General features: G+C 35.0%; 1 pseudogene; it reads left to right on the forward strand.

Moving 5' to 3' along the window:
* Positions 1-31: 31 nt before the first annotated feature.
* Positions 32-24,641, forward strand: part of LOC139133742 (glutamate receptor ionotropic, NMDA 1-like) — a 159,529-nt pseudogene continuing 134,919 nt past the window's right edge.

Raw genomic sequence — 24,641 nt, forward strand, 5'->3', positions numbered from 1 at the left:
ATATCACGCTGAGCCCTCCACCTGGATCTATTTAGGTTTTGCAGTTGGAGGCATCACACACATGTTTGGGCTTACGGAAACGCCACACAGTGGATAAAGTTGGTGCTGGTGTGAGTGCATTAGGAGCAGCCTTAGAAGTGCTGGTGATTATATTACATCCCAAGGTTGATACAGCATCATAGGAAATTGCAGTGTGTACTGAGATCAAGATGGCAAAAACTTTGACAAATTGCTTCTGTGTGGCAATCTGTATTCTGTTGGCATTTGACTTGAAAGCGGGCCATGTGTTGGCAGCGGTTCGCAACGTTAATATCGGCTTTCTGATGAGCAGTGAGCATCACCGTGAGTATGTGAATGAAGTCCTACGAAACCTCAACGAACATAGCCAGCTTCTACCTTCCAACACCAAACTCAATGCAACATTTGAAGTCATGAGTTGGAACCCAATAGAAAGTGCACTGAGCGTGTGTAAGACTTTAGTACCCACACAAGTTTATGCAGTGATTGTCAGCCATCCTGCAAATTCCTCATCAACCTCACCGGCGTCCATTTCATACACGTGTGGATTTTATCGAATACCTGTCATCGGTATTAGCACAAGGGAGTACATCTTTTCAGAAAAGGTCAGTATTTGTCATGATCATCCTAGTTTATTACTATTTGTGTAGTTAACATTTTGGCCTCAACACTCACTGCATTATTGCAACATGGCAAACTTGCTCCCAATATTTTACTGTGCATGCTACTGGATTTTACAAGTAAGCCCTGTTATAAAGTACCGGTAAGGTCAGTTTTGTCAAATGTAGCTCTCCAATATAGCTCACACTTTTCAAGGGATTGATGGCATTATTTCAAGACCTTTTGCTCTATAAAGCATGAACTACCTTCTAAAATTGTGGTAAAGTGATTGTTGGAGATTAGATATAATTGGAAAAATATTTTCCAATGAATCTTGCTTGTGACATATTTTGATAATGATTGGATAATTCTTATTAATTAGTTAATATATCTTTCTCTAACCAAAAACATAAATTAATAAAAAAACCCAAAAACAAAAAGGGCAGAATAGCTGCAGGTTTTTGACTTTGCTTTAAAAATGACTATGTATGAATGTTATCTTTATTTGAGTTCTACAGCAGAGCTGACAACAGGAAAAATTACATGAAAAATGTGTAGGTGATGTTACCATGCTATGAGGCGAAACAAAAAAACTGAAATTTTCTGTGGAAATTTCTTTCGTGGTTAGCCGACTGTGATAATCTGCACACATTCAGTGATGGGTTCCGTGTTTTGCTGCCAATGACAGACATCAAACAATTCTGCAGCAAATTGAACTAATTTGGTGTCATGTTTGGCCTTGGGTAATAGAGTTGCCTCTAGCTGACTCACAGATTTTTCAAGTAAAGGCAGCATGTACTGCAATTCGAACAGTTCTGGTGGTCGTTGATTATGGGTAATGTTGCCTGTAAAAATGCATGTCTGTGTGTTTCACAAGTCTTAACTACTCCCAGAGTTGACTTAAACAGTTTATTTCTGTCAGTACCAATATAACTCTTATTTTTCACTGATTTGCCTATAAATTACTTTCAGCAAGAAAAAGCAGAATTTAGAAAAAAGAAATCAGCTCCACTGCAATACACACTAACCACTTGTGGGTGTACATTTACCCCTGTTGTTAAGGTTTTAACCTCAAAATTTAATTCTGATCTTTTGATTGAGTTGTGAATTATTGAATGTTCACCAGCTCAGGATCTTTTACTCATATCTAAAGTCATAAATAATGAATCCCATGTGACATAGATACATTGTAGCTCTCTCTTTAGTTCATACTTTCCTACATGTATATGGTTAGAGTAACTTGGAATTTGTATTTTTTATTTCACTTTATTTTGGACTAAATCAGTCCATATAATTCTGATTTCACACGTATGAAAAGTTTCTTAAAACATTAAAAAATATAATGTGTTTGATATTGTTTGATAAAATGAACAAGAAATAATATTCTTTTTGCAAGGTATTTTTTTGAAAACGATGGTTTTGGTTGTCTTTGTACCTTACCCTGTACATTCAAGGTCATTTACAAAGTTTTCAATAAAGTATTGCACAAGTGAGGTAAATTCATTTTTATGAAATATTTTCAAAAATTGTAATACTGTTAAAAATACCGTTATGTTAGAATGTGTTCTGTGTTTCCGCTGCCTCTTGTTTTTTTTCGCATTTTCAGAAGAAAATCAGTCGTTTACGAAAATATTCGAGTTAGTATTCGTACATTTTGCGAAGATATTTGACCACTATCCACTATGAAAAAACGTTCGTAGGGAAATGTAAACATTGTTTTACGCCAAACCTTTCATTTTGCCGAGTTGGTAACGCGAACCTGGCCCGAAAACGCCATGGTTTTACACACAATAGAACACAACTCAGTCCCTCTACTAAAATGACATCGTCCAAAATCTTCAACCAATCAATGACTCTGTATCAACTATAGTTAAGTCTCTGCGCTCGTAATGCCCAGGTTTTGATGTTTGGTCCACTTGCGTCATGAAAGCCATCTTTTAATTGGACAAAGCATTTGAAAGTCCGACACACAGCAGATGGCGCATGGCAATTAGTCAGATATGGAGCGGTCGATACTGCTTGAGATCGAGGATCACTAAACTAGTAAGAGGTCCGATCTCCGAAACTTTACTAACTTAAAGGCATTACCGGTGGTAAGCTTTATCAGACAAAGAAAGAGATTGTGTAGCTTTGGCTGCCAAGAGCCACAAACTGCGACATTGCTGGAGACTTCGCAAAAAAGAGCATGCCGTTTTGAACTACGTGAGCTCGGCAAGATGTTGTCACTGTGCTGCAGATTTGAATATCATAGAGAGCTACCCACGTTTGAAATTGGAAAATAATTTTAAAGATGGTCATACCAGTTCCGTAACTCAAATCTCACTCAGTAACATGATTGGAATATTGATTTTAGATACACTCAGTGTGACAGTTTTCGGACAGGGCAGTGAATTTCGCCCAACAGCCATTTCATAAATGACGAGCAGTATGAAATCTTATTACCACACCCTTCAAAACTTTATTGTGTTTATCCTAAAACTGTTAACAGGACGGAAATGGTATTTAGGGGGTCAAAGTTGCCGAATTTTTGACTAAATGTTGAGTGCGTAGTAATCAGACTGCTATCGTAGTAATCGGACCATGGAGGTAGAAGGAGAGATAGGACTTGGTCTTTGGAATGTGATTACAGGGGATAAATATTGATATTTTGGAACTTCAAATACCCGATTTTCAATTTCGATGTGTTTAGAAAACTGTTTGTAAAAATTTCGTGATAAATTAATTATGTTCAATCCATGGTCGACGCAACTATACTTTGATATGGTTTCTATTTAGCACGTGTATGGTGCTTACATATCGGACATGGGCTGTCTCTGTGTGTTGCTTTCGACACCTCGTATTGTACGGTGTGTTAACTTCGCCAAGTTTGTAGCGTCCGATATAGCTTCTACCAAAAAAATAACTATTCACAACGGGACAGCAGTATCACCTGACTTAATATGCGGACACATGACTTGTGAAATGCTAGTATCAATACAGAGCGAAGTGAGTACAACGAACAGTGCATTATGTCATTGAATGCCCGAAAACTGAGGTCGTCCGAAAACTGTCACACTGAAATTAGGGGGTCTAATTTAACTTCGAAAATCATTTAATTTGTTTTGGGATTGAGTGTTGGTAATGTACAGTATTTATCTTTTATTCGGTCTAACTTGTCTATATTGACATCCCCATTTATTTTGTCCAGCGAATCAAACCAGTATTATTGATTGGTTTACATTTGTGGCTTTTTATTTTATATGAATTATCGTCTTTTTGATGCATCTCTTGTACAGACAGTCTCGCTTCTCCATGGTCCGTCCACCCGGCACAGCACTTTGTACTATGGTGCAACATACGTCAACACGTACAACCCAATTTACATAAATATCAAAGCTCACAAAAACCCCCGAATATGATATAAAAAGCACGTCACCGCATCATTTTTGTAAGCAACCGAGGATGAGAAATAAACTTAATTTTTTTTGCCATAATACCTGGTATTTTATTGTCATTTAGGGAATATGACTGGACAACATTGCTGCACAGAACAAAATATTGAAAAATGCAGGTCTACATTGTTACTTTCACTGTCTTACATTTCAGTATTTTCACTGGAAATAAAGATATCTGACTTCACAAGTTCAAACTTATGAACGTACGAGTATGATTTGTTTCAATTGACTGTATCAATTATGATCAATTCAAGAAATACAGTGAAATTTAGAGTGTACTGGGATGGCCTATTTTTTTATCGAGGAAAAAAGTCTATATGGTACTCATTGCATGAGAAAATTTTTCTCAAAATGGAGAATTTTTTCAGCACACCATTCTCATTTTTGAGAACATTACCTGCTGACCAAGAGGAAACCCGGGTGTTGAATACTATAATATTCATGTAATCTTGCATCTGATATCTCATTGATTGTACAGAGCTTAAGTGGCACAATTCAATCCTAGCTTCATCATCTGTTTTAAAGTTACTTTGGGTTTGAAAGGTCATGGACACAAATTATGAAAAACTAGTTACAACAGAAAAATTTATGTAACTACTTGCTTTAAATAATTGCTACAAATGTAGCTTTTATCACAAAATGATCTTAATTTTGGTCACAGAATGTACTTTGAGTTGTATATGTGAACGAAAGTGACAGGCATAGTAATATGTTGAATATGAAATACAGTAATGCAATGAATATAGGTTCAGCATACAGTGTTATCGTTTCAGTGGCAAATTGGAAAGTGTACATTCTGTATGCTCCAATGCCTCCTCTAGACTAGCATATCTGAAATATCATGTAACTTGAACTGTAATGATATCTACAATCCATTAGATATTGATTTTTCCGCTGTAAGTGATATTAAGAATGTAGAAATGTTTTTTCTGGCAATCAGGTTCAGAGAGATGTAAAGTTAATCAAACTAAGTCAGGATTGAAGTGACCTATTCCCATTATTTCAAAACATTCACATTTATATAACATGCAGTAAATCATTAGTTTTTGAGTGATAGACATTCAGGATTCATGCAATTAAAACGGCCTGTATCAATCTTATCTTGGTCTTATTTGTGCATTCCAGTTATGATGTATCTGTAACTAATATAGCTATGGATGATCATAAATTGTACTTTTATGTGTTTTTTCACTGTCTTTTATGATGGCAATTTAGAATAGTGGTTGTGATTATATTATCTCCTGTTTACTACAGGTAATCAGTCTTATAATCTTAGACCATTACAAATGCAGCATCATCAAGGTTTAATCAATTCTTTGGTAGCAAGTTATAAAACCTTTCACGTCACATTTTTACATTTGCGACTCGTAATCCACACTCTAATGAAAATCGAAATAAAATGCAGCACGTGTCCTACTTTCCTCCTATTTTTGCCATAAACTTGTGAAACCTATATTAAATTTTTTTATGCACTTAGTTAGAACATTGCTGCATACATCATTTTTACATGCCTCATACCGGTATATTGAATGTCACATGCCCCAAAGGATTCAGCATATAACTTGTAGTTGATGACGTAGCAGGGTGCATAGTCATTGCTTGACTGAAACTGACAGGAAACTCTTTAAATTTACGACAATTTGGGATTTAAAAAGGATCAAATTACATGATTGGCATAGGGAATCCCAAATTTACAAAATTACCATTATGATATGAGAGAAAAATTGACAAAGTACTCCATATCAGTGATTCAAATATATTCATGCATTTGTTTACTGACAAAAGTATTTATTTTTTTAACGGATGTACATCATGTAGAATGTATAAATCAAGCATATGGTGGTCATATGCATATAAAACCAAAGATTAAATACAGTGCATATGGAAATAGGTAGGAAAGGCATGTAGTACAAAATTACAGCCCCACCAAGGGATAATTTACATGTAAATGTACCCTTGAGGCAGGAGACCAATTGCCCTCCTTACATTGTCGGGCAAATAGTCACCCACCCTCGAACTTATTAGTTCCTTGTTTGGACTATAATGTACAATACTGAATACCGATATTTAAAGAAGTCTGTACAGACATGCATGTCCGTACAATCAATCACGCTGGAAATCTCTTCCATTGATTTTTAATTTTCTTAACTCCAAATTTACGATAAATTTTCAGTTTTTAATTCCGACTGTACTTTTCATGATCGTTTTTAATAACGTTTGAAAGTTTGTTCTCGCCGCAAAATTTTAAATACAGATGGCTTCTAATTGATGAATGGTACGTTATTTGTAGAATATAATAAGGACAAAGGATAATACTGGTAGATGAACACTGTGATTGTTACAGTAGTTGTTTATTGTAATCATGATGGTTTACTGATGGGAAGACTATTGGTGACACATTTATTGGTACAGTATCAATTTACAACCATAATGCACCACTAAAGCTGAACATACCAACTCCCAGCAATAGCAACATGTGACTTGAAAAACAAAATGAAGATTGAAATTTTTCCAACCTATTGTGCAGTCAAAGTTGATAACCACATTTGATATTTTCTACACAACTTACATTGATAGGCATGCAATTTTGGAAATTTCACTACATTGTAACAACAAATCTGTTATACTAATTGTTTGGGCTAGGGCCCTGTATAAGCTTAAAGCTTACGAAAAATCACAATGCTTTAACACAAAAATGCCATACATGACAAAAATGCACGTGTTACAGCTGTTTATCCCATTGATGTATGTTTTGATTGTACTGCAGCTATGGCTCTATAAAAGCAGTAAAAAATATCCCAAAATACACAAATGGTATGTGGTGGTCAAGAACCGAGAACTTAGGCGTAAGAAAAACAATTTTACAAAAGATGATCATGGTACATGCATGTACATTCCAGATGCAGATCTACATGTACCTGTTGATAACGGACGCATATTGTAAGTCTCAATGCAGTTTGATCATTGTTCACAAATTTTAATGTGTTAATAAGAAACTTCTCCACAAAATTCTCGATTGTAAGCTTACAGGTTACAGGGAATGGTTAAATATATATTCAATGTAGCTTCCAATGCTATGATTAAAATTATATAAATCACCGGATAAGGGTGATTAGTAGTACAAACAATAGCAATACAGTAATTTTATACAGGTGCCACCATTTAAATGTCCGTTGACAATGTTCAGCAAATGTTGTCATGCATGTGATGCTGTATACTGGCAAATCTACAGTTGTGATCAGCGCTATTGTTTGATCATGTTTTAGTTTTCAATAGTACAGAAAAGTACTTTATAAGACAGCTGCTGTCTAAAGTACAAAGCTGTAGAAACGAACAGTCTTGCTAGGTCGATGATTTCATCATAATTATGTATAAAAATGTATACCAAATATCAAAGCTATTACATGAGTAACTTTTGAGAAACAAATATTTTGACCAAAAACGGCAAAAACTGACCCAAAAATACAAAAATTGAAGATTTCATCAAATTTCACTATATCACACTAAGAGAACCCCCAGGAACCTGTATACCAATTATCAAAGGTCAAAGGCATCAGACAAGTAGTTTTTGAGAAACACATTTTTTGACCAAAAATGGCAAAAATTGCACCAAAAAAACAAAATTGCAGATTTCATCATATATTCTGTATATCATATTTAGTTTATCTGTAGGAACCTGTATACCAAATATCAAAGCTGTCAGACGAGCGGTTTTGATGAAATAAATTTTTGACCAAAAATGACAAAAAAATTCCTTAAAAATACAGATTTGCTTATTTCATCACAATTTGAACAAATCCAAGTTGGGTTATCCCTAGGGACCTGTATACCAAATATCAAAGCTGTCAGACGAGCGGTTTTGATGAAATAAATTTTTGACCAAAAATGACAAAAAAATTCCTTAAAAATACAGATTTGCATATTTCATCACAATTTGAACAAATCCAAGTTGGGTTATCCCTAGGGACCTGTATACCAAATATCAAAGCTGTCAGACAAGCGGTTTTGATGAAATAAATTTTTGACCAAAAATGACAAAAAAATTCCTTAAAATACAGATTTGCATATTTCATCACAATTTGAACAAATCCAAGTTGGGTTATCCCTAGGGACCTGTATACTAAATATCAAAGCTGTCGGACCAGCGGTTATGAAGAAGAAGATTTTTTACCAAAAACGCCTTTTTTGGCACTAATTTGCATATTTTCAGCAATATCAAAAAATCAAAAAAAGCACAATCATTTCAGGTCAGCCCAAAGTACTTACATGCTAATTTTTAGCTCCCATAGCCATATTTATATATGGCAATGGAAGCTATTCTTATAGGCTAGGAAAATGTCTGTATGTATGTATGTCTGTATGTCTGTATGTCTGTGTGTCTGTATGTCTGTATGTCTGTATGTCTGTATGTCTGTCCGTCAACATCAAAAACTCCAAAACCGCTGTACATTTCATCTTGATATTGGTGTGTACATGGATGATGGGCTGTAGATGAGATTTTGTTCAAATGAAGTTGTCATTGCCAAAATATGCAAATTAAGTGAAAAAATGTAAAAACAGTCAAAATTGAAAAAACTCAATAACCACTGAGCAGATTACATGAAAAATAGCAATATGGAAGCTATTCTTATAGGCTAGGAAAATGTCTGTATGTATGTATGTCTGTATGTCTGTATGTCTGTGTGTCTGTATGTCTGTATGTCTGTATGTCTGTATGTCTGTCCGTCAACATCAAAAACTCCAAAACCGCTGTACATTTCATCTTGATATTTGGTGTGTACATGGATGATGGGCTGTAGATGAGATTTTGTTCAAATGAAGTTGTCATTGCCAAAAATATGCAAATTAAGTGAAAAAAATGTAAAAACAGTCAAAATTGAAAAAACTCAATAACCACTGAGCAGATTACATGAAAAATTAGCAGGTAAGTACTTTTGGCTGACATGAATGATTGTGCGCATCTTGGGTCAGTATCTTGGACTTGCTATTTTTCATGAATTTTTTTGTAATTTTCTCCCATTTTTGGTCAAAAAATCTCCTGCTCTGAAACCACAAGTCCGATTGATTTGAAACTTGGTATGGAAGTGCATAGGAGTGACCTTTCCCAAATTTGGGCAAATCGTGGTGAAATTTGCATATTTTTAGTTTACACGTCCATAGACTCCCATGTAGAAGGCAGATCTCCATAGACTCCCATGTATAAGGCCACGAAAAATAAAAATTTAGTTTCTCATCGTATTCATATTGCAAAAAGGATGCAGTGACACAATTTTTAGTCCCCACGGATGAAGTCCAGTGAGCTTATAGATTGGGTCATGTCCGTCTGTTCGTCCATCCGTGAGTCCATCCGTTCACGCATATATCTCGGATATTTTGACAAAATGTCATGTGACCTTGATGACCTTTGATCTCAAATATATATATTTGTCCATAACTCAGTAACCACAAGTGCTACACCCTTCATATATGGTATGATGGGACAGCTTATGACGCCACATATTGTACCTCATTAATTATGCGCATATCTAATTTTGAGCGAGCCAATAGAGCTAGAGGTCTGATTTTTGGTATATAGGGATAACTTAGCAAAACATTTTTTTGACAAAATGTCACGTGACCTCGGTGACCTTTGACCTCAAATATACATATTTGTCCATAACTCAGTAACCACAAGTGCTACAGCCTTCATGTATGGTATGATGGGACACCTTATGACGCCACATATTGTACCTCATTAATTATGCACATATCTAATTTTGAGCGAGCCAATAGAGCTAGAGGTCTGATTTTTGGTATATAGGGATAACTTAGCAATACAATTTTTTTGACAAAATGTCACGTGACCTCGGTGACCTTTGACCTCAAATATACATATTTGTCCATAACTCAGTAACCACAAGTGCTACAGCCTTCATGTATGGTATGATTGGATACCTTATGACGCCACATATTGTACCTCATTAATTATGCGCATATCTAATTTTGAGCGAGCCAATAGAGCTAGAGGTCTGATTTTTGGTATATAGGGATAACTTAGCAATACAATTTTTTTGACAAAATGTCACGTAACCTCGGTGACCTTTGACCTCAAATATACATATTTGTCCAAACTCAGTAACCACAAGTGCTACACCCTTCATGTATGATATGATGGGACAGCTTATGACGCCACATATTGTACCTCATTAATTATGCACATATCTAATTTTGAGCGAGCCAATAGAGCTAGAGGTCTGATTTTTGGTATATAGGGATAACTTAGCAAAACAATTTTTTGACAAAATGTCACGTGACCTCGGTGACCTTTGACCTCAAATATACATATTTTTCCATAACTCGGTAACTACAAGTGCTACACCCTTCATGTTTGTATGATTGGACACCTTATGACGCCACATACTGTACCTCAATAATTATGGGCATATCATATTCTGAGCAAGCCAATAGAGCTGGATGTCTGATTTTTGGTATATAGGGATAACTATAGGAGAGAAATTTTTTGACCAAATGTCATGTGACCTCGATGACCTTTTACCTAAAATATATGTTTATGTCAATAAATAAGTAACCACAAGTGCTTGTCCTTTGTATTTAGTAGGATGGGAGACCTTATGACAACACACGCTTTACCTCATTCATTATGTACACATCTAATTCTGGGCAAGCGAATAGAGCTAGATATCTGATTTTTTGGCATATAGGGATTAATTAGCAATATAATTTTTTTTTTTCAAAATGCCATGTGACCTCGATGACCTTTGACCTTTATTATACATATATATGCATATTTCAGCAACCACAAGTTCTATACCCTCCAATTTTGATAGGATATTAGACCTTAAGATGTCACATCTTGTACCTCATTTATAATGCGCATATGTATTTCTTGGCTGGCCAATACTGCTAGAGGTCTGATCTTTTTTCCCGATTTAGAACCATAACTTAGACATGCCTCATGTGTTTCAAATTGGGAACAACGACATAGATCTATGTGCCCATAGATCTCAACATATACACTCCAGTGATACTTCTTAATGACCACATTTTCCTGCCCCATTAAGACTAATACTCCTATTACAAGTGGGGACTATGTCATTGTAAATGACTTGTTGAGTTAATGGTTGTATCACAGTATTCGATATATCTAATTCTATATTTTTTCCATTTTATATTCTGAATAAATACATTAAACATATTTCACTGTCTCCAGTACATTACATTTAAGTATTTTCACTTCATGCACTTTATCCCTTTCACACATGTTCAAATATCTGACCAGAGAACAAACACTAAATAGTCCAGGATGGGAGCTACAGTGTCATTGACGCTATTTTTCATGTATTCTGCTCAGTGGTTATTGAGATTTTCAATTTTGTTTTTACATTTTTCACTTAATTTGCATATTTTTGGCAATGACAACTTCATTTGAACAAAATCTCATCTACAGCCCATCATCCATGTACTCACCAAATATCAAGATGAAATGTGCAGCGGTTTGGAGTTTTTGATGCTGACGGACAGACATACAGACATAAAGACGTACAGACATACAGACATTTCCCTAGCCTATAAGAATAGCTTCCATTGCCATATATACATATGGCTATGGGAGCTAAAAAATTGATTTCAAGGACATTGTTTTATAAGGACGTCCAGGAGAAAGTCATGCTTACATTTGGTAGCCTAAATTAGGTGTTGAATGGCTTTGTTTTTGAAAATTTCAAATTCAAACTGACCAATCGAAAAATATTGAACATACAAATTCAAAAACAACCTTGAAAAAGTAATGTTTGTGATGATTTTAGGCTTACTGATATCACTCAGTATGTAAAATAGAGCCAACACCTCTCAAATAATCTTTATACTGCAGAGACCAAAGATGAATTGTCATTCAGAAACATACTAGTGTTGTGTGAACATATGTTTTCAGATATTCATCGGTGATAATTGCCTTGGGTCACCGTTGTTAAAAGAAGCATATTTTGTGTTCAGTGTCATTTTTTACTACTGCATTACAGCAGATTGCAAACTGCCGATTGCCTTTGTAGTTTTCATGTAACATCATAAACAAAATTAAAAATCTGTATTAATGATTGCCATTCAGTGTTTTGTAATTGCAAATTTCCAAAGCCTGTCAGTGACTTCATAAAAGTGATGTGTGAATGCCATGATGTGTATTTTAAAAGGGCCAGCAGCCGTAACTTGTGATTATTTTTTCACAATTTTGTTTCTAATGTCAACTACAATTCTTGTTCTACTCCCCAAAGCATGTTGAGAAATGCAGTATTCAGCTTGTAAACTCAGCCTGTACCAAGTGTTAACGTGTTGTTGACAAGTGAACTCAGGTCTTGATCAGAATTCAAATGTAAACAATAACAGTGCATTTTACATGTACATGTATAGATGCTGTATCGACAAACTATACAGGTGTCCAATGTCAATGCTTTGGAAAGAAGAACAAAAAACTGTAACTGACATTAAAACAATGGTGCAGGAATAATCTGTAGCTATACTGGCCCTTTAAAATATCACTTATCAACCTGGTAGCATTTTTTCTCTATCATTTATGTAAAGGCTATGTTTGTAATTCATGGCGGTCAAAGCTCTATTCAAAAACCAAAACTAACAAATTGAACTACATAGATTTCAAAAGCATGTACATGTAGCCAATATAACAACTCATCTGTGTTCTCAATTGATTTTGGTCAGAATTTTCTCTCTCTCAAAACATACTTCCAAAAAATACTAGTATTTTTGATAACCATCAGATAACCAATCCATCCTCACTGAAAAGTTAACTTAAGGTAGAATGCGCCTCGGGGACAGATCCAGTCGGACTTTCAAATTTCTACAATTCTTTTCTGATCTACCACTTGTGGGCACTCATTTTAAAGCTCTTGGAAAAAGAAAAAAACTTTCACTAGCTTTGTTTTTTTTTAGAATCTAAGATTTAATTAAAACTGGAAAATCCAAAATTTAGTTAACGCAGGAATAGTGGTCATTTTGATTTTCAAATATTGCAAAATGTTGGGTAATTTGTTTTGCTGGTTCCAAACTTTGCGCTGTGACCCCCAATTTTTATTATTGATTTGATAAGAGAATTGTTGAAAGTTTCATTCAGGAAAGTTTGAACAAAATTTTAAGTTGTTCACTTTCGAGGCGCATACTACCTTAAGTACTGCTCATATATTTTCCATTTCGCTGGAACGTAATTATCAGTAATCAGAGCAGCATGTTTGAATGCCCAGGCGTGACAAATGCTTGTTGACTTTGCTTTTTACTCAGAAAATGGCGATTGGATTATAATATGCTATAAAGAAATGATCAAAATAAGTTGAATAAATTATCAGTAAGCAACATTTCTGTGAAGCAGTCTTTTCAATATTTTAACCTTTTTTAATTATCAATTTATCATTTTCACAATCTCTGAGGAAGCTTTGTCTTGGTTTAATACATGAATATGAAATTACGTATGATTCATCGGTAATCTTTCTGTAAGTTTATCATCTTCGTACACCAGTGTAATAATAGCTATCATTTGTAATTCTAAGGATAAGGATGAGGCCAAACATATTTTCCAAATGAGGTAGAACCATAAATATGTAAGGATTAATGCAAAGAGTTATAGGGACATATAAAATGTACAAGTATCATCTCCTTTAGCATTTTATAAAACAGGTCTTTGACACCTGTACATGTATGTGCATACTGAATATGTTCATATTGATTTTGAAAATGAAAGCAAAATGCAAAACATTCATTGTGCAGGGTGAAAAATCAGTCTATTTCAATCCATGAGTATTTTTGGCTTTTCCCGAAATAGACAGTGCAGAATATCACAAAATACAGGCTCCTGTGCAATTTAAAAGAAACTGGGACACTTATCTGTATACTGTTGCATCATGGCAGTTGATTTTAAGTTTTACAGATCATTTGCATTTTTATCTCATATACTGTAATGTAAACGTTAAGGTTTTGAGCTGGTATATAATATACCTATTGCAGCATACATACCGGTATGTGAAGGTATCAAGCTTTTAATTAAGTTATATACAAGCTGTACCTACAAGTTGCACAACATATTCCACCTGGGAAAGACCTACACTCAGGTAGATGTCACCCAGATAAAAAAAGGTCTGAGTTTGGTAAGTGCTATCAAGGATTATAAAAACATGTTGGGTCAAATATAAAGCTCTTGATGCCTGCTTTGAACATATCTATACGTAAACTGGTAATTGCAACAAACTACATATTCAGCAGTTACAATTAAGTGCATATGCTGGCTGGGATTTTAACTGGCTGTGAATACGCAAGTGTATCGATTGCACTTGGGTCAGGAGGTCATCACCACAGAACCGCTGCAAGCCAACCCATATGCTTCTCATGAGTTTATTACATGTATGACACCAATCGATGTCTTTGATTTAGCTTGCAAATAATGAAATATGTTGACATTTGAATAAATCAACCTGTACCTTCTATATCACTATCTACGACTCATGTTTTACTCTTGTTAACTACCTTGACTCTGACAATGTGTATTTTCGACCATTTTTCAGTGAGCCATTGCTGCATTCTGCTCGAGTTTTGAACCTTTGCCATCTGTAAGGCTCTAACACATTCAGTGTGAATACGCTAGAGGTCAAAAATTTCACAATTTATGCAGAAACTGTCAAGGGCTCATGGAAAAAATGGTTGAAAATACATGTTGTTACACTGGAGGTGTTACTGTGAGTTACCAGGAGTGGGAGATGAGTCCAAAATACAGCAGTCACTGGGTCAGTGATAAAGCAGGTAAAGGCTGATTTGGCAAAAGTAGCTGGCATTGAAAAGAGAAAATGTGAAAGACAATAACGTTTCAACATTTGAAACTCTTGTACTGTACATGTATAGATCTGCAAACAGTTGAGCAAATAATTTACACATCCACCAGCCCACACCGGGCTAGAAGCCAAATGAAACTGCTAGCCTAGCCTTTTTCCATTAGCCCACCAGCCAACACTTTGTCACCACCTGAAAAATTCAGTTGTCAACTTGGCCAGTATAGTAGGAGCAAACACTACTAGCAAGCCATACAAACTACTAGTAGCTCTTGAGTTGGAATTTTGAATTTGTTCCATAGGTATTAAACATAATTGCAAACAGTGTTTCTTTCAAATCCATTTGTCTTTTATCATTTCCAACTACCAACCAACTCCACTGACATAGAAATGAATAGAGCAACGTGATTTGACAATAAATGATGAATTATAATTTTTTTCAAGTTTCCAGTAAATTTTGTATTACAAGAATGGCTCCATTGAAAGTATCAGACTTTCTATCAAATGTTTGTTCATGCTTGCATGTATATTTTAACACTTCGTGTTTAAAATATCTACTAGTAGTAAGTTTTGTCTTTGCTTTGTGACTGATTGATAGTCACCCATTGACTATTGATACCCTACAACATATATTTACCAAGTGGAAAGACTTAAACAGCCACTACCTTGAAATAAAGTTAGCAATAATGAAAAAGTTTATAAAATTCTCTGTGCGCGAAAATAAAAAAAAGCACCGGTAGGGTAAACCAATTCAGGTTCAGATTACAAGTATATCCTGCTACCTGTTTATCCACAAGGTTAATTATTTTTAAACGTTATTGATTGATTACTCTGTCAGGCTACTGACAGATCATCACCAAAATATGACAGTGCTTAACCTATTAAAAAAACTTTGCAGTATATGAGAAAAATAAAACCACTTATAGTTACTTTTTCAAAAGTTGTGATCTAATTTCAATTATTTTATAATTTCCCCATCTGTGGCTTACATCATTAATATTGTGTGACCTTGACCATGATAACTTGTTGCCTAAATCAGGACAATTCTGTTGAGGACAAGTTTTAAATGCCTGTGTCAGGCTTCAGATTGTCTTGCCAGGAAATTTACTTACTAGATTACAGTTTCAATGGAAAACAAAAGGTTACAACAGCTCCATAATCCTCTTACACAGACTAGAACAAACTTGATCCCTGGGATCGAGTCCTCTACCTTTAAAGGGTTGTGCCAGGTAGAGTTGACTTTTCAGATCCTCAGATTCAGATCCTCAGATCCTCAGATTCCAGATTCAGATCCTCAGATCTCAGATTTCAGATCCTATAACTTCAGATGCAGATTCGAATTTACAAGCCTTTTACAATACCCGTATTAAACGTATGCTTGCAATATTTAAAAATAATAATTTGAATATGACATGTACAAGGCATTTATGAAAACAAAAAAGTCTACATAAACGTTTTCGCTCAACAAGTTTCAACGAACACGGGTCTGCAATTGCAGATTAGCTAACTTGCTTCTTCCGACCCCTGAATTCTGATTTAGCCCGGGGGCTGCGGTCACTGGCCTCCAACATGGATTAGTTATATTCCCTAGCCATCAATATTACGAACGATGGTAAAATACGGACTGTCGATAGCCAGCATTTACATGATTGTCGCGGTCTTGATCGTTCGATCGCCGCACAGTCCCTCGTGAGCTATTCAGCTCTTGGACTATTCGCTCCATAGACGTATGTGTCGCTTATGTACATACGTCTATGGGGCGAATAGCCCCAGAGCTGAATAGCTCACGAGGGACTGTGATCGGGGACACACCCGCCCGCGGGTGTGTTTATCTCTATGATATGGTTCGCTGATCACTGCGTCTCACGTGACTTGACTAGACGCAGCACGTAGTAAGACGCAGATACAGGCAAACCGCCATTTTGAAATGAGACAGTTTTTGGTCTCCCGGAAGCTGTTAATTGCGCATGCTCGCACATAGTGCATCATTTTTTGTCGCGTGCTTTTTAGTCTAATCTGGTACCTGCCAATATTTCAAAACTTGTAAAAATGGTAATTACATCCTTTGTTAAATTCTAGCCACGTTTGCATCATGAAACTGTGATAATTTTAGCTTAACTTCCAAGTAAAATTGAACAGCCAATGACAGTGCCCCATGATTCAACAAATCAGATTTTGTAATTCGATACATGGCGGTTTCCCATTACCTGCCTCTTTGTGCTTGTCACTGAGGCGGGGACCAGCCAATATGATATGAGGGAACGTTCACGTAATAACAAGTGGAATAATTGCACACCCTGTCTTCGACTGATGACGTTCTGATTTGAGATCGAAGTTTTTAAGTTCAAGATTCAAGATGGAAATAAAATAATTTCTAAAGCCTTTTCAAATCTAATTATATTTTATTTATCAGTATATTACATCAAACTTTGAAAATTGTGAAATTTTAATTCCGAATCTGCGTCTGAAGTTATAGGAACTGAGGTCTGAGATCTGAGGATCTGAATCTGAGGATCTGAGGATCTGAATCTGAGGATCTGAAAAGTCAACTCTACCGGTTGTGCCAGCCTCAGATTGTCTCGCAGGGAAATCCACTTATTAGATTACAATTTCAATGGAAAACAAAAGGCTATGACACTCCATAATCATCTTATAGACTAAAACAAACTTGATCCCGGGGATCAAGTCCCTGGCCTTTAAGCAACAAAGTACTTTCCTATCAAGGACACCTCTTTTAGTAAGGACTCAACCAGGTCTTTTGAAGGATAGTAGTACTGTGTAGCTGTAGTAATATTTCATTTTCACTGTTTTTGTTGGAAAAAAACAAATACATTTTCTAATTGTACCCATAAATTATGTTGAAATGCTAAATAGCAGCCCTGCCATCATTGTGTGCAATGCACAATATTGTTTTCTGGCAAATATTCTAGCCTGTCTGGACTAAAATTCAGTCAGCAATGATTATCATTTTGACGTTTTATATGCACTGATAGTTGATCAGTTGAACAGTAGGATTTCAAAACTATTTGAGTATTAGAATGTGAATCTATTGGACCGACAGGCCCATTGTAAACTAAAGGATGTAACAATATAATGAGGTAGCTTGCGCTGGTGTATTAACTTACCAAGTTTAATCTGCAATTTGCTGCTGAGAGTTGTTTTTTCACTGTGAGCGCATGGATCGTAAGTGTGAATGCAGTAGATTTCTAGTTGAGATTTTGTTAGGTGGAGCAATTTAAAATCAGATTTTCTGATCCAAATTGAATCCTCCAATTTCAATCATTCAATTCCAGCATTGCGGCTTCTGTCATTCACAAAGACCCTGGTAATATCAGGGAAGTGTGACCAATTAATTAACTCAGCAAGTTGTCCTGACACACTGTCAGGACATGCTACATTGCTGGTACCTCATGTTGAGCTGTTTTTGTACAGGAGCTTCTGTAAACCATTAGACCATTATGTTATTGGTCTCCAGCCACTGAGGTCTGGTACACTACAGGTCATCATTTGTTATATGATACCATCGATATGCAGCGCCAGTTATCATCCCGTCCATTGGGCCTTATAAGCAATAGATATCAGTGATTTTGCAGAGGAGACGTATAACCAGGAGAAGATAATGTGACCCTTTTTTCAAGCAACCTTGTAGCTTACAAGCTTATTGGGTTATTTTAACACTGTACAGAGAAAATTAATCATTGAAAGAATTTAGCCATATTCCTCAAAATGAGTCATGCATTTAACTTACTAAGTTAAATGCATAACTTACCATGCTACCGAAACTTCACTATAAAGAAAGTCAGATATGATTTTATAAATATACCAGACTGAGTATACATATATTTATTATTCTTAGGTATTACCATACATTTACCTCTCACCTGTGAGATATCCTTGAGTACCAGCACTACTATTAATGGAAATAAATATACGTACACATGTATTTTCATATTACAAAACACAAGGTTTATTACGCTGATAATGAAATAGGTATGGTTTAATTCATTCATGAGTCATGATGTAGACCTGTACAACACTTCCAGGACAACTTTGTCTAAAACATAGTTGGGGATATTTCTGTTAAATTTTCTGAAGACTCAAGTGGAATATCAAAAGACTGATTTAAGGTAAAATGAACTGTGGGGACAGATAAAATTTTTCCAATATCTTTCTGGTCTACAGCATGTTTCGGCTCGTTTTAAAGCTGTAAGAGTCAGAAAAAATTTTGTCTTTGTTGTTCAACAGTCAAAAAATTTATTTTTCTCTATGGAGTTAATACAAAGATAGTGGCCATTTTGAATGTTGGTAAATATTAAATTATTTGTTTATCTACAATAGCATCAAACTTTGCACAGTGATCCCAGATTTTTATTCTTGAAATGGTATGATTATAAGATTCCTTCAGGAAAGGTTTAGCAAAAGTTTAGGCTTTCACCTGTGAGACACAATTTACTACTTTAATTAAAGCATTGACTATACAGGTCCACTAGCATTGACTGTCAAGTTTATTACTAATAGTACTATTAGCAAATGTGTAAATTGCTTTTTTCTGTATTTTCTTGAGTTTTTCATTCATGACACATCAGTATTCAGGAAGTGGAATCTTTGATGCAGCACTTTTCATGAGAGCAAAATTACTATAAAATTGCTGACTCCTTTAAAGGTATACTATGCTGAAAGGTCGTATGGGACCCATACAACCAATATACCAACGGTAAGCACTGTATCCAAGGTACGATGGTGATAGATGAAAGTTAAAACATGTCTGTCATAATCTACATTGTATAATTTAAATGTTGCAGCTATGATGATGAGGTGCATCTAGATATCGTGCATGAAATACACTGTTTGTAAACAAGAAACTCGCACAGGCACAGTTCTGACCGTGGTTTCCCTTTAACATAATGGTAGACATTAGGAACGACTGTTGCGACTTATTTTCCTATCCCTTGTCCAAAATAGTACATTCAACAATCTGAGGATAATGAGAAAGAACAGGCATATAGATATCCTACATGTGGTATTGATCAACCCTTCTAAGTTCTACCTGTCTTACAAATTTGTTAGACGAATAAATAAAGAAATAAGTAAATAAATAAATAAAGAAATTAATAAATTCATCACAGCAATATTTCTGACATGAGCAAATAAACGATATGCAAAGTAACAATGAACTGATTCAGGGCTTTAGGAATTCAGCAACTCTCGTTCCATACTGTAAGACTATCTTGTGATCATGCTCTAAAGCTCAGTCTGAACAGAGAGTTGACCAATTTCGCTTGTTCATCCATACATTTATGTCTATTAGAAATTCAGATGTTATGGCTTTCAACTGTGTACAGCTATATCTGGGAGCAGTACAGTACTTATGTTGCTATGGTGAATTGTTGTGATAATAGAACAGACTGTTGCTGGTGTTTTTTATTAAAAAAACAAATCTGAGCAGATTTGTAACAGCTGATCCATACAAGGCATCTAACATTAGATCAATCCAGTGAAGGACCAATCAACACATGTCAATCAATATTATATTTGTTTTTCTATGAGTTTTTTAATAAGGAATTTGATCCCTTTTTTATTTTATAGACTGAAACACACGGTTAATCCTAGCCATGTAATTTACTTGAAGACTTTCATGTGATTTTTATAGAAATGTTGATGTTTGTTTGCTCACAATTGTACTGGTAGTTGACAGTTGTTCAGATAGATCTGATTCACAGTATGTATGTTTACACAGGTATAACTCAATACATACAATATAAACCTGCATTTTACAATATTAATAATGCAAGTTCTCATATGCTTCAGGATGATAATTGTATTAGTTACTCTCTGTTAAATTTTTGAGGTTTTCTCACCATAGGGATATAGTGTTGACAGTACCAAGCGTCTTTTCATGACCAATTCACCCTAATTGTATTATGCTGGTTGAAGAAAATGATAGAGAATGCAGATGAAGTTACACCATTTGGCAGTGGATTAGAAGCAAGTTTTCGCCATAACTTTGTTTCTTTCTTTGGCTCAACTGGTACAGTGTATTGAACCCTGTGAATGATAATGCATTTTAATTACTTATGTGTGTAACATTGTACAATTCCAGTAATTTACTTACAAGCTGTCAAGGCAAAGTGCCATTAATACCTTGGTACTATTTACTAAAATATTGCAGTTAGCTAGTTGAATTAAAATTTGTACCTTGGCACTATCAAGAAAATATTGCAGTCAGCTTGTTTTATCACTGTTGCACTTTATCCTACATCGCAAAACTTTAATGACCTCATAATGTTACTTTTGACATGTAACAAAAGCTAGACTTTAAAATTCAGATAATTTACTTAGGGAAAAAACACTCATATTATTCATACCTGGTTTCTGTAAAAATTACAACAGACTTGTGTCTTTTTATCACAGTTACAGTTTGCCCAAAGTACTGTAGTGAAAAACCAAATTGGTATACATGTAAACTTGCAATAATAATCCAAACTTGTAACAAAGAAAGACATGCAGGAATTTTAGTTATATAAACCTTCGCACCGCCATGATAAGGCCCGTGTTGTTTATCATCATCGATGACTGTTGACCTGTTTGTTGGGAAGTCAGGGTTGGAGAGGGAGAACATATAATTCATAGGATGTTATTCCTCACCGGATGGCTTTATCATGTCAAGCAATACTGTAATATGTGTACTTGGAGCTTTAAAAACCCACATCTAAAACATTTGGATACCTTTCAAATATATTTTTCATCACTGCTGCAGTTTGCCCAGAGTGATTATAAAACCAAATGGGCTCCTTCGCTGTACAAAAGACGAATTAATTAATAGAGTCATAGTAACCCCTCTTCTGCTCAAGACAATCTTGTTCATTTCCTCTTTCACTTAATGTTTAAGAGACTTGCCGAGCTCTCTTGTGGGCTGCATACTTTAATTTAGAGAGTGTTTGCCGTAATTGAGAGAAATAAACAGTCGCATAGAAAGACTTTAGGAGTAAGCTATATGCCTAGTGAATATTCCCCTACAAAGGTTGAATTAAACAGCCCACTGAGTAACAAATTTGAAATTTACAGGTGTCTGTGAAAATGATAGCGAGCTCCTTATTCTTTAAATGTCTTTGTTGACAGGTGTCACACAGGTGCTTGTTGTTGACGAGCTCAGGCCATACATACACACAATATGCAAACGACTTGCATAAAGCTTTCAAACAGTTGGTGCAGGTGTGATTCCAGAGACTTTTACATTGTTGATTACAGTGCAATTTACTACCAACTCCTTAATGGCCTATACATATAGATATATCTTAATTGGCAAATATACGGTATTATACAGTAGTACTTACTTTTTTGAGAGAGCTACAATGTAAGACCACTCTCTGCTAAAAAGATTGTCTGTTTGATTTAGTAGTTTTATGTTAATTTTGAACATTTTCATTTCGAACAATGGTGTTTCTTACAAATTAGAGTATACCGTATACTGTACAATAGAAAGACCGGAGGCTTATAACATTATGTGTACATCTGGTATATCCAAGGTTACTTCGCACTTACATCAACATACATGCATGTACTTATTGAGTAAAAATTCGAAGATGCAGATATTATTGTACGACATTTTTTAAAAAACCTTTCTAGATACACCTGGTATGTATTATACAGGTTATTTAACATAAACAAAATGTCTCTTTGTAAGTAACCACCATTCATCTAATGTTGGTATATCCCACCAAAACAATGTCACCTGCAAAGTAGGGCTGCACTACTCCAAATAGACAGCTACTCTCACAAAACGACATGTGTTCATTAAAATGAATATTGATCCAAGGAAAATGTCATTCATTTTCCAGGTTTTGAGAACAGTTTAACGCGAACACACTATAAATAGTTCTGCTATTAATGTTTCAAGATATTGATTCTTATTTCAAAATGAAGTGCTTGTGATATGAGCTGAGGAAAGTAGCCTTCATTTGTTGCATTTTATTAGACCAATGAAGAGCTTTGTTTAACCTTTGTTGACATTTCCATTGAGACTCCATTTCATTTAGATTTTGATTGGCTTTCATTTTTTGTTGAATACTATATTGTACTGAGTATGAATTTCTTTCAAGTCTAATTAAGTGTTTAATTTACACTGTACATTCATTCATCTAGTTTAATATATTTCTTTTGGAAAATTTTCAGCACCATTCAAGCAGTCTGTATTCACAGTTAAATTTATAAGCTAAAATCAAATAGTACAATCAACTTATATTTCTGCATGGACTAGTTATGTTGTGTGGGCATGGAAATGCATACTTAAATACGATGATACAACCAGAAGGTATATATGGCCTGATTATCAAAATATGAGTAGCTTAATACCATGTACATGTAGCTGTATCTCAGATTAAAATATTGTTGAACATATTTCAGGACAGTCTTCATAAATATTAAATTGATCACTGTTTTTTTATAGGGGTGTTACTCAGCAAGTTACCAGACATTATTGATTGTATACATCTTTTGTTCAGGCTGTGATTTTAACAGTGTATCCCAGTCATGTCACTACATGTAGGCTAGGGTTCCTCCCCTGCAGCATAGCATTAAGGTACAACAAACTGTTACAGGGTTCCCAAACCATTTATTTACCGATATCCATATACATATGTACATCTGAAAAAACACTACATTAAATTTGTGAACGGCGTTTTCCATTTACATAAAAGGTTGTCTTAACAAAAGGAACGTGGTACTGAGATTAGGAATAGGATAAAATCAAAGACTGTAGATCCCTCAAAATAACTTCTAATTTCCCCCTGATCATGGACTATATAAATGTATCTCTGCAATAAATCCAAATCTTCCCTTGAATTTGCTGTGCAGGGCGTTGCCGTTGTAGGCAATTCTTCTTACTGTGGCCCCATAACACAAGTTAAACATGAAAGGCTTGGTAACGGTAGGCATACATCTTGATCTTAAGAGTCATAAATTTGTCTGTCACTCGTAAAAATTTGAGATCGCCCTTTGAATTTGTGATACTGTAGCTTTCTAGCATTATTCTGGGCTTTCCAGTAGAAGTAACACATTGATACCAGCACATTTGCCCAGATTTTATCACTGACAGTCACTGATAATTTACTACGTATTGTACATAGGGAGTATGATGTGTTTTATTTCTCTGCTATTTTTCAGTATGAAATGTTTTGTAAGGAAAATAACATTTCATGTTGCTTTGTGTCGTAATTGTCTGAAATGTACCAGTACATATAAATTGTTTCAAACTGCGCTTCATAAAAGCAAATAACCCAAGCAGAAATAAAGTAACTTTCCAAACACCATATACCTTTACAATGTACCAGAAATGAAAGCACATTAATTGATATCAGAAGAATCATAAATGTTTTGCTTTGATGGCTTCATTCTCTGAGTCTGAGCACACTGTTATGGTGCTGATCCCAATTGAAGGTGTTTGTTTGACATTTATACTTCACATTCATGATATTTGTTGTTGCTTACAGAAATTCAGGTACATTACATGTACATCTGTTCATATCTGTATTTTTTTTTGCATATATACTGCACAGGAAAATTTTCAGTTCACATCTGGTTAATTAATTTGAAAACTCAGAATGTAAAATGAGAATATTTGTGGTATAATTAAAATTGCCAATTACTATTCTGTGCCATGCGTTTTATAAATGTCAATTGTGTTCTTTTCCTTCTAATTGGGACAATACTGTACCTGTCTTTTGACAACTTTTAAATTTTTTTTGTTCCACAAAATAATTACATTTTTGTC

The sequence above is a fragment of the Ptychodera flava genome, chromosome 5 (genome assembly GCF_041260155.1).
Source record: "Ptychodera flava strain L36383 chromosome 5, AS_Pfla_20210202, whole genome shotgun sequence".
In the NCBI taxonomy this organism is placed as follows: Eukaryota; Metazoa; Hemichordata; class Enteropneusta; family Ptychoderidae; genus Ptychodera; species Ptychodera flava.